Source organism: Sinocyclocheilus anshuiensis, unplaced genomic scaffold, assembly GCF_001515605.1.
Source record: "Sinocyclocheilus anshuiensis isolate Anshui unplaced genomic scaffold, SAMN03320099.WGS_v1.1 scaffold590, whole genome shotgun sequence".
In the NCBI taxonomy this organism is placed as follows: Eukaryota; Metazoa; Chordata; class Actinopteri; order Cypriniformes; family Cyprinidae; genus Sinocyclocheilus; species Sinocyclocheilus anshuiensis.
The window spans coordinates 251,291-262,105 of record NW_015544192.1 but is presented as its reverse complement, the minus strand read 5'-3'; the positions used below and the strand labels follow the sequence as shown (position 1 = coordinate 262,105).

The 10,815-nt window shown below is 36.2% G+C and overlaps 1 protein-coding gene across 1 annotated transcript in view; it reads right to left on the bottom strand.

Moving 5' to 3' along the window:
* Positions 1-10,815, bottom strand: part of LOC107696533 (exostosin-1b-like) — a 95,886-nt gene that overhangs the window by 82,408 nt on the left and 2,663 nt on the right. The window lies entirely within an intron of this gene.

The following is a 10,815-nucleotide window of genomic DNA, read 5'->3' as shown; positions in this document are numbered from 1 at the left end:
TATATGTTTAAAAATCATATTTACATTGCTGGTAGGTTATCATTGCACAAATTAACACACTCTCTACGTTTAAAAAATAAAAATAAAAATTAGAAGAGTTCTAAACTAATGCGCTGTCTTCACTGTACCGCACGCACACACGTTTAGTCACACAGATCACGCTGCGTGCACATAAAGACATTCTTTTTAGTGCTCACACAAACTTTTTAGCACTGCTGCCTAGGGTTGGGTATCTTTGGGTTTTTTTCGATACCGGTGCCAAATCGATACTTATTTAAAAAAAAAAAGCTTTCCGACTTGAGTTCACGCGCATTTTCTCAGTCGGGAAATTATTTTTCACATGCGGTGCCGCGATGATATTTCTTACATCCGTTTCGGAGAACCAGAGGACAAATATTTCAATCGATCGCTCAGGCATGGCACCAAAATGAGGCACCGAAATCTGCGTTCGGATTCGGTTCTAGTACATACCGGTTACATAGGTACCGGTGCCATATTGGTACCAGGTTTCGGTACCCAACCCTACTGCTGCCCCGCAATTTTATCAATAAAATAGCTTAATCGCCGAAGAGCTACATTATCTTTCTCAACAAGGAGCTGGTAACATCATCGTTTCTAAAGCAATTAAAGCCACAGATTAACTGTTAATAGAGAAACAAGGCAAAACGGTGGTAATTCATACATACACAGCATCTCTCTCTCTCTCATAAATGAACACCTGATGAATTACACGTTTTTGAGGATAGAATATCGAAGTGGAGATTGCTAAACTGCAAGCTTACCGGTGTTTTCAGAAAGCCAGCGCTTTTATCCACAGTGGAGAGACCGCACGTACGTACACATGGTTGCCAGGTTGACAAAGATAAGTAACACATTTAGCAGATTGCACAAGTGTGAAGCTCTGTTTTGGGGATTGTGTCTCTTTATATCAGGCAACCCCAGTTGTGTTCCTCTGTGGCCAGATTAAACCTTGTTGTAGCCTAGGCTATATATTATGCTCGATTCATTATTTTTTTTAGAAACCTTGCACTTTTCTACTCCGTTTAAACGGTGTCCTTGTATTCAAATCAAGCGCGGTCCACTGCTGCACACGTGCCACAATATCGATACAGAGACAGCTCGTCGTATCGATGTATCGAACACAGCACTACAATCCTATGGTCTGAAGATTCTTTAAGCTTTAAAAGTAGATTTCAGTCGGGCTACAACAATGTTTCAGCTGAAATTGTGACAAAGTGTATTTATAACGTTCAATTATGCATTATTTCATGCACTTAGATTAAGACTGTAGCTAGACTACACAAAAACCTTCTGTACCTCTATTATAATTGTGCAAGTAAACATACATTCTAACAGACCAAGTCTTTAGGTACAAACGTATGAATTTGAAGGGATCAAATGTTCCTCACAGCTGTGCAAAAACACTCCTTTAGAAACGTCTTACACACACAAATGCATGACAATACACCCTGCAGTAGGATAATAGGACTGAATCTCCAGCTTCCTTCACCCCTTGTTCACCCTGCACACGTCTGCGGCGCATTACGGCTCCGATGAGGTTTTGTTCCATCCTCCACACTGTGCCAACTCACACCAGGAGCATTGCAGAAGCAAAGCAACTGGATTCGCGAGACCATGAGATTTGCCTGTCTGACGTTGTTTTGCTTAATGTTTTGTGTGTTTTTTTGTCCCCCCTCAATTTTTGATGGTTCTACCATGGGTTATATTCGCGCGATTTTTTGCGCAGCTCGTCAGTGAACAACGGCTCTGTGTAGTTAATGCTGCTGTTTTGTCCGGTTTAATTGTGTTTATTGCCAAGTCCTGCTTTTTTGTGCTGTAGCCTACAGTCAAAGTAAATACACTTAAAAATAGGGTTGGGTATTGTTTGGTTTTTTTTCGATACTGGTGCCAAATCGATACTTATAAAAAAATAACTGATTATTATAGATTATGAAAATCATCGACAACGATTCTCATTATCGATTAGTCGGGTCTGCCCTTAGTGCACATCCAACTTTAGCCGGTTGCATCAAATTACAGTACTGAATTACGCATTTCTATGGACAAAATGCATCTAAAAATAGTCGAGGAAACAGAATGAGATGCTGCGGGAGAGTTACGTCATCCAAGATGCCCAAAACATGAGAATTCTTTATTTTAAGCTTTAAGTTAATGTATTAGCGTAATGGCTTGCCCTGTCAGGCGCTTTGACAGATGATGCGTGTGCGTCCTCAGCGCAAAAACTTTTAGTTTACGGTCATATCCTTATCTATATGTCACAAATTCACGTGAGCATTTCCATTTTTGCATAAAGGTCCGTGCTGACAGTCTGCGTTAAGTTGAAATCTTTACTGAAAGCGGCGGCCGCGTGCACGCGCGTCAGACAGACGGAAAACAGAGACAATAAATAATCAGCGCAAAAATTCATTGTGCTGAAATATGTTGTTGAAAGTTAAATTAAGGTTTAAAGGGCAACATGCATTGAGAGTATTTTATGAGAGTAGGAACTGTAAGGGGATAACAGCGTGTAATTGTCTGAATATAAATATCAGACTCTTCATAACCTCCTTACACAGGATAAAGAAATGACAGGAAGACGTGCCTGTGGTCAAAGTGAACGTGTGTTCCTGCAGAACATTACTCTTACCTATTGGTTACAACTGAGTTTGTGATTTTATTCATATTTATCATCTTTATTATTATTAAAATTTTTAATGCAGAGATTTAAACTATATTCACTATATACAAAGCTTAACAAATTTATTAAAACAAATTTATGGAAGGTTTTTAACAAATTATGGTTTGTGCCACTGCTGCTCTAAACTAACAGTACTAGTGTGATTACCAAAATCATTTTTTAGCTTTCTGTATTGGTTAGTCCTCCAATATGCGTAAGTTATTTAGTAACAGTAGTAGGCCATTTCTAATGCTATAATATAATTATTGCTGTTATCCATGAAAGAAAGGCAGAGAGCTTTATATTGGTTTTTTTTTCAGATGCACAATTACAGTCAAAAAGTACATAAACAATGTCAGCAAGAATGCAAGCTGTTATGAAGGGCATAGGAGGCCATTTTTGTAATCTGAATAAATACTATTTAGTTGTTTAAGTTTATTTGCCCAATAAATGACTAACATTTTTTGATTTAAATTTTTTTTTGACAGATTCCTAAAATTCCTAAAATGTGTTTTCTCTTTATTATGGCAGGTGGTCTAATAAATTGTTAAGCACTGTATGTTTTCATAGCATTCAGTTGGCACGTTTGTTTGAAGGACACTGGGCAGAATGTGGAATAGTGTGATTTTTGTCAATACATTTTTGTTTTAATCCGATTAATCGATAAAATAATAGACCAACTAACCGATTATCAAAATAATCGTTAGTTGCAGCCCTACTGAGTAAACAGAACATATAAACGTTTTGAATGATAAAACAAAGACAACAAACACTCGACTGCAACAATATAGTTTATCTGTGTTATTTAAGCCATCTCTGGTATTTTCATAATAATTAAGTATATTTATAATAGGGTGACCATATTTTAGTTTTCCAAAAAAAAGGAGAGTAGGGAGCGGGGTTCGTGGGTGGGGCTTCACCTAACAGTATACGTTAGGTTTTTTTGTTCGTTTGCTTATTTTGTTTTTATAATAAATAAAAAGAAAACAAGTAGAAAGAATAGAAAAAGAATAGGGAATGCTAGTGTTAGAGGGTCATTTTTAAATAAAACAATTCAACAGAACAGAAAAAGAACAGATAATGCTAGTGTTAGAAGGTCATTATTTATAATAAATAAAAAGAAAATAAGTGGAAAGAATAGAGAATGCTAGTGTTAGAGGCTCTTTTTTCTTTATAAATAAAACAAGTAGTTAGAATAAAAATAGAATAGAGAGTGTTAGAGGGTCAGGTTTTTTAATTAAAAAAAAACAAGCAGATAAAATTAGAAGTAGCATTAGAATAGAGAGTGCTAGAGTTAGAGGGTCAAATGAAGATGAAAGAGTTTTGCCAATACAGTTTATCGGTGTTCTTCAAGCCATCTCTGGTATTTTCATAATAATTAAGTATATTTATAATCCATTGCTAATCTATGTATTCTTTTTAAAGTAGCCTATGGAACATTTTCTGCCTCATTCTGTGACAAGAAGCCACATCAGATCACAAAAGGAAGCATTTGACTGGTGTCGTGGAGTAAAAAGGTTATAATGTTCTCTTTTGTGAATGTGAATACAAGGGAAGTTTAGCTTTAGGCATTTTAATTTAAGCATGTTTAGCTTAGTTAACGGAAGGCTACCTGCTGCCATCAGAGCAAGTGTAATTACTGCATTCACGCGCTCCTTGAATGCTCATTTCTCATTTCCCGAGTTGTGCTTTTAAGTCGGAATATAAAACAACATGGATACTCTTGATACTACAAAGAACGGTAATGCATATCATGTTTGATATTGGAAGAAATAATTTAAAACTCTTACAGAGTCGGTCAGGAAGTGTTTATGAACACGTCACATACTTTTAGAAAGCAAGACGTAAATATGCACCTCAAAAAGACACCTTCCCAAAGATCCCACTCAATAGTGAACCAATCAATGGTCTGCTCTGCAATTCCTATTAGAAGAAGTGTGTTCTTGGTGGGGCATGGAGAGGAAATGAAAGATGCTTTTTCAATTCTAAATCCCACTTATTAATTCATACTCTTCAAGAGCTCATTGACAGGCTTTGGATAAAAAGAATCTTTTTGCGTCTTGTTTTCTCAATTACTGTCAGTTCTATCGCTATGGCTTGTACTAGCTTTTAACATCCAGAATTTAACTTCAAAGCAGGCTAGTTTCCCCCCAGAGTCGGTTGTAGTTATCCTTAGTAATAATTGACTTACACCAGTTTAGACTGCAACGGCCGTTTCCGAATCCGCCTGGTGTTTTTTTTTTTTTTTGTGGCTGGAGGGATTGTCCTGTGGTAATCCCACTGAAAGTGGGTAAATGAGTCAGGGGACAGAGCTCCCAGAAAGGGATGGACAAAACGGGGGGTGGTGACCACCCACACAATTACGCACAAGAAACCTGGGACAATATCTAGGCCTCAACCTGGTCAACATTTCTATTAAGTTTTTTAATGATCAAAAAATCATTAAATTACAGCAAAAAACTTCAAAGCTCTTCTATGAAGGAAACAATTCAAACTGAACACACACAAATTACCTCCTCACTTTAACATTCAATTTATCTGATGCTGTGATCAGATAAAGTCAGCCTTAGCCCAAGCACATTATGCACAGAAATATATAATCAACCAACAGTAATTAAGCAGAACTCTATTCGGGCTAATTACTTCACACTAGCATTTGTCACACAAGCTTGGGCCACTACTTTATCTGACTGAGGTGAGATCATGAAAAATTCATGATTTATTAATGTGACAAGAGAAACAAATAAGAGAAACAGTGGGACAGAGCAATTAATGCAATTTCATTCTACTTATATATAAATACAAGAATAACACTGACTAGGGCTGCTCTGATTAATCGGCTACCGATTGCTATCATCCGAAAATCACTTTGGGAAGTTTGATCGGCAGTCTCTATAAAGGCTGATCTCAGAAACCGATCTCAAGGTGACGACGTGCCTGTCATGAAAGGTTTGGCATGACATGCAGCAGCACAGTCTCAATATCTGTCCGCGGGGTAAAATAATTATAACGCTGAAGGTGAGGTACAATTAATTCATATTTCTTCATTAAATAACTTACAAAATCATTTGAAAACTTTATGCGAGACGCAATTTCACAAACAGCGTGAGTGAATCAACGCGCACTCTCTCTCTTTATCTTAAAATGCGCAGATGGCTTCAAATAACTTCAAATCAATAAAATTGTCTTGTTAACTTTGGAAATTGGGTAGTGGATTTCTAGTTCCCAGCATGCTTTGCATAGGACTGGATAAGGAGAGTAAATGTTGAAATTAAGTGTTATTTTATGTGCTTTTTTAGTGAAGGGAAAGACCTATTAGTGTTTATGTTATGTTTGACATAACATATGTTTGACATTTTAAAGAGTTTCTGTTATGTTGAAGTTTTCATGGTTACCATTGTGTGCTGAAGAGTAGACCACATGAAGGTAAACACTACATTGACTCTATTAGCAATGACTGCGCTAATGCCAGTGACAAGTAACATCTTACTTGGTCATTGTGCATGCTAAATAAGTTACATTTAGCGTGTGCTATGATAGCTGTGGATTTGAACTAAAAGAAAGATAATATAAATTGGCTCCAAGCCGACAAATCCATTAGTTGGAGCAGCTTAAATGTATTTATTTATTTTTTTTGAGTAATTAACTTAAAAATATGTTTATGTTACAAATGATTAAGTTCTTCTAACACAATGTAGTTTGTTGGCTGAACATAATTTCATTAGGTGTCATAATTCAAAAAAAATTAATGCAAACTGTTGCATAAATTTTTTTTTTGTTGAGCTAACATTTTTTAGCGTGTATAGCTCAATAAATCAGGCTTGCGCTGTGTGTAAGCTAGGGATGCACCGAAATGAAAATTCTTGGCCGAAGCCGAACAAAATGAAACACTGGGCCGAAGGCCGAACACGTTTTTTTTTGCATTTTTTTCCCCCATTTTGCCATTTTTTTCCACCATTGCATAAATGAAATAGCCAAAATGTGCTTTAAAAATATTTACTTAACACTGAACATTTTTGAACATTCTAGCAGACATTATATCAATAAAACACAATTTAACTTAAAATGAATAAGTTAGTAAAATAATATTTTTTGGCCATTTTTGAGACCCCCTTCATGAATCAGGCATGTATTTTTTACTCTACAAATAAATGCAGCCTTGCTGAGCAGAAGAGCCTTCTTTTAAAACATTAGAAAATATTACAGATCCTAGCCTGAACACTATCTGTGAATGATATAATAAATGTATTAATAGAGCTGTTGTAATTATTATTATTATCATTATTATTGTCTTTTTTAAATTTTATTTTACAGAACAACAATAAAAATTACAATAATAACATTTATTAATGTTGATGGAGTTCTTGCATGACATGCAGCAGCACAGTCTCAATATCTGTCCGCGGGGTAAAATAATTATAACGCTGAAGGTGAGGTACAATTAATTCATATTTCTTCATTAAATAACTTACAAAATCATTTGAAAACTTTATGCGAGACGCAATTTCACAAACAGCGTGAGTGAATCAACGCGCACTCTCTCTCTTTATCTTAAAATGCGCAGATGGCTTCAAATAACTTCAAATCAATAAAATTGTCTTGTTAACTTTGGAAATTGGGTAGTGGATTTCTAGTTCCCAGCATGCTTTGCATAGGACTGGATAAGGAGAGTAAATGTTGAAATTAAGTGTTATTTTATGTGCTTTTTTAGTGAAGGGAAAGACCTATTAGTGTTTATGTTATGTTTGACATAACATATGTTTGACATTTTAAAGAGTTTCTGTTATGTTGAAGTTTTCATGGTTACCATTGTGTGCTGAAGAGTAGACCACATGAAGGTAAACACTACATTGACTCTATTAGCAATGACTGCGCTAATGCCAGTGACAAGTAACATCTTACTTGGTCATTGTGCATGCTAAATAAGTTACATTTAGCGTGTGCTATGATAGCTGTGGATTTGAACTAAAAGAAAGATAATATAAATTGGCTCCAAGCCGACAAATCCATTAGTTGGAGCAGCTTAAATGTATTTATTTATTTTTTTTGAGTAATTAACTTAAAAATATGTTTATGTTACAAATGATTAAGTTCTTCTAACACAATGTAGTTTGTTGGCTGAACATAATTTCATTAGGTGTCATAATTCAAAAAAAATTAATGCAAACTGTTGCATAAATTTTTTTTTTGTTGAGCTAACATTTTTTAGCGTGTATAGCTCAATAAATCAGGCTTGCGCTGTGTGTAAGCTAGGGATGCACCGAAATGAAAATTCTTGGCCGAAGCCGAACAAAATGAAACACTGGGCCGAAGGCCGAACACGTTTTTTTTTGCATTTTTTTCCCCCATTTTGCCATTTTTTTCCACCATTGCATAAATGAAATAGCCAAAATGTGCTTTAAAAATATTTACTTAACACTGAACATTTTTGAACATTCTAGCAGACATTATATCAATAAAACACAATTTAACTTAAAATGAATAAGTTAGTAAAATAATATTTTTTGGCCATTTTTGAGACCCCCTTCATGAATCAGGCATGTATTTTTTACTCTACAAATAAATGCAGCCTTGCTGAGCAGAAGAGCCTTCTTTTAAAACATTAGAAAATATTACAGATCCTAGCCTGAACACTATCTGTGAATGATATAATAAATGTATTAATAGAGCTGTTGTAATTATTATTATTATCATTATTATTGTCTTTTTTAAATTTTATTTTACAGAACAACAATAAAAATTACAATAATAACATTTACTAATGTTGATGGAGTTCTTGCTTTCTCTCAGCTTTTATTTTGGCAGAAACCCGCAGGAAGACCTCAGTGCTTTTTTTTGTTGACAACAGCAGATTTATAAATTATTTTCATTACGAATTTGGGAATACGTTTGGTTGCACGTATCGCATTGTCACATGCCTTGTAAAAATGTTACTGAGCAACTGACAAGTAACACTATTTCAGCGCAGATTTCCCTCGCGCTTTGGACTTTGAACCCTGGCGCCGCGAGCTCGTGCAGCTGTTTGTATACATGCAATTCATGCGTGTATTAGAAAGCACAACGTTCTGCAGTTTATTTAATTGTTTAAGGGCATTTCGCGATTTCAGTCATCATACAGTAACCAGCAACAACCACCCTTTCCACTTCTCATCGGAGACATGAGATGCAGTACTAAACAGTCTCTTGCTGTCGGTGCTTATAATGGTTTTTGCATCTTTCTCGGACACTTTTAAATGCTTCCACACTGCCGACATGTTTGCTGCATTAGTGCGCGCCACTATTTGATCGCGTCACGTCATTGTTCGGTACAATTTATCCGGTCTTTTCGCTTATTAATTTAGTTTGCCAAACATTCGGTGCATCCCTAGTGTAAGCTATTGTGCAGCAGTTGCCCCACTGTAAAAACAAAAATGCAAAAAAAAAAAAAGTAAAAATATATATAAAAAAGATGCATGATCAAACATTTAGGTGAGAATTATATATTTTTGAAAAATGTCTAAAAAATGCCCCCCTTAAGTTAAAAAATTCCCTCCACAAGAGTCACCTAAGAGGGGAATACCCCCAATTTCAAAAATTTAATTCAGGCCCTGAATGAATGTCTGTCAAAATCCTGATTGAAGCATCACTATAAATAATTCTACATGATAAAAAGGCGGCTTCAAAAAGATTGGTAACGGTGATTGTATCGGCTTCCTGTGATCGACGATTGGTGATCAGCTCCAAAAATCCTGATCAGAGCACCCTTAACACTGACATTCACATGCACCGGCACAAAGCCATCCAGCAACTAAAGGTGGGGAAACTAGTTTGTTTTATTTTTTCCCCCAAAGTGTTCTTTGAATGATTAAATAGGCTATGAGCAGGAATAAGAGATGAAATGTTAAATTTGGTCCTTGCAGAGGCCTTGTGAGCAAAGGCTCACAGAACAGTTAATAAAGTCTGAAAAATCTGGTTAGGTATTAAAGAAGGAAAAAACACACAGAGTTATTACACATACTGTGAGGGGAAAAAATGTTGACATTGCAAATATTACCCTTCTATATCTATGCAGTGACTCATTTTCCAGGAAACAAGATTTATACAATTTAATAGGACCAAAGAAAGAAAAAGTTTTAGACTATGACAGAGTCTTATACCAGGCTGAATATCGTTTGCAGCAAGGGGATTTGAAATAATTTCCTTCATCTGTATCAGATCAATGTGACAACTTCCACAAATCACATTGAGGCAGATTGGATTTCCTCCACTCTTCCAGCTGGGGCAGTGACCAGCGCTGTGCTTTGTGACACAGTACTGAATGAATCTATTGTTTAATAACACTTGGCACTGCTGAGTTATTCCAGCTTGGTAAATTCCAAACCGTGGCATGGAGGAATTTCAATCTCAGGGCCAAGTCTCAGCTACAAGTCTGGCAGGACCAATGTCAGACCACCGGTGCCTGAAGCCATTCAGATGCAAGTCAATTTAAAAGCTGGAAAATCATGCAGTCTAAAAGGTAAATCTGCAAAAACGCTAAAATCCTTTTGGGTAATTATTATGGAAGCAGAAGCATAATCTAAGTAACCTCAGATTGCCAAAGAAACGTTGTCAAATGGTGAACACCAACCAACCAAAAATGAAAAAAAAAAAACATTTTGCAGACTCTTGTCAGCCCGGTCATTTTTGCACTGCTCAGCTCGCTCATGTTCCAAACAGCTGTTCTGCCTTGCACACGCACACACTTACACCCCAATTAACAGCACCACATTCTGCTGAGAAGTACCTCAGCAGCATCATGGGAGGGAGAAACATGCCAAAAATATCTGCACACCGACTAACATTAGTGCCATGACTAACCAGGAGTGGGCTAGAGCGGGAGGAAGAGTGCTGACTACCTCTAGGTGCGGAGTCTGAAATCCCATTAATGAGCACTCAGGCTGTTTAGAAGTGATATGCGCCAGGTAATTACTCTCACAATGTGCAGTGAAATTATCAGTAAATTCTAACGGATTGTGATTCAGGGTGCTTGACTAGTATGTAATCCATTCATTTTTAGAAAACCAGCAACAGATCAGAGAAGTTAAAAGTGGATTATTGATTAACTTCTATCTGTTTAATCAAATCAAGCTTGTATAAAGAACAGTGTTTAGATTATGCAT